General features: G+C 46.9%; 1 long non-coding RNA gene across 1 annotated transcript; it reads left to right on the forward strand.

Moving 5' to 3' along the window:
* Window positions 1-32: 32 nt before the first annotated feature.
* LOC125531105 lies at window positions 33-1283 on the forward strand. Its single transcript, XR_007293106.1, has 2 exons — window positions 33-482; window positions 950-1283. It is a non-coding gene; the product is annotated as an uncharacterized LOC125531105 (long non-coding RNA).
* Window positions 1284-1498: the final 215 nt, after the last annotated feature.

A 1498-nucleotide genomic window follows, 5' to 3' on the forward strand; every position in this document is an offset into this window, starting at 1 on the left:
GCCGCGCCAGCCTGCGTCGCCGCTCGGCCCGCTCCCCCTCTCCTCTCCGGACGCACCGGTCTCCTCCCTAACCAGGAAGTGGGTGCACCCGGGGCGGGTTCCGGTAAACGCGGCCGTGCGCGCGTGAGCTCCGACGAACGCGGCGGCGCCCGCATCCTTCGCCTCTCCGGTCGCACATCTCCTCCCTTGCTACGAAGTGGGCGCACGCGGGGTGGGCTCTCTGCCAACCGCGCCAGGAGCTCTGCTTCCGCAATGGCGGAACGAAATTCTTAACTCTATGTGGATACGCCTGAATTCGCTTTGGATTCATGTGTTGTAAGATTGCATAATTTTATGGCTAAGGAACAACTGCTTGTTTGCTTGTACTACCACAGGTGTATGTGCAGACAATGAGGGCGTCGATGCTCAAGAGGTGCCCAGTTTCCTCATACAAGGACGTCTGTGGAGTCTTCAAGAAAGAGATTGGAGAATTGCCACAAACTGTTAGTTCTTTCATTGCATTACAGCATTGTCCTACACCCTGCTGAAGTAACTTGGTTACTATATTGATTAGCAAAACCACACAATCAGACTGAGCGTGCTTAGTTCAGTTGTTGGCCAATGGAGTATTCACCTCAAAACAGAACCTGGATTTATGCTCAGCTTGTTTTTAGTTTAGAAGAAACTCTGACACGAAATTTGGCTTTCCCCTATTCCCGGTGGTGTAGTTTTTTGCACAATTCGACCTTGTCCCGCTTGCAAGTGCTTCTCTTGTGCAAGTCCATGCCGCCAAAGCACATGATGGGAAAAAAGTCGCTGTCAAGGTTGTTGTTATCATATAAGAAAAGACTGTAGTTCGTTTCGAGTTCACTTATGTAAAGTTTGAACTCTTAAATTATGACAGCAGAGTTCAAATTTAACCAGCTTGCTGTCTGTCTCTCACTTTTCTGACCCATGTTTTGGCTTACAGGTTCAACACGACCACTTGGTGGATACTTCTGTAATTGATATCGCCACCGTGGATTTAGTAGTGCTCTTCATTATATTTCCCTGCATTTGACTACAGGTAAAACCAATCAATGGGAGCAACTGTTCTTTGTTTATTACCTTGTTCTCTCTCTCTTTTTTTTGCGAAACAAGAGCTATCATTAAACAGTAGCATTACAATCATTCTGCAGGCATTCAACTAGAAACCTAGGAACAAAGTTGATCCATAAACATCTCCTTCTAATCGAAGAAGCCTGCTTAGCACAAAGATGTGCCCCTTCATTAGCTCCACGCCCAATGAAGTTCAGTTGGAAAAATTCCAAGTTGCTACTGAGCTCTTCAATCTCTTGGAGAATCGGTGCAATTTCTGATCTTCCCTGCTCTCGACTCCTCCAGAGGTTGACTACCTCTCTCGCATCAGTTTCTATTGTGATGTTGCCGAGGCCTAGATCGCAAGCCAGTTTAGTTCCATCCCTAACAGCAAAAGCTTCCATAATCAAAGCATTTTCAGCTTGCCCATACCATAAAGCTT

The sequence above is a fragment of the Triticum urartu genome, unplaced genomic scaffold (assembly GCF_003073215.2).
Source record: "Triticum urartu cultivar G1812 unplaced genomic scaffold, Tu2.1 TuUngrouped_contig_6805, whole genome shotgun sequence".
Classification (NCBI taxonomy): domain Eukaryota; kingdom Viridiplantae; phylum Streptophyta; class Magnoliopsida; order Poales; family Poaceae; genus Triticum; species Triticum urartu.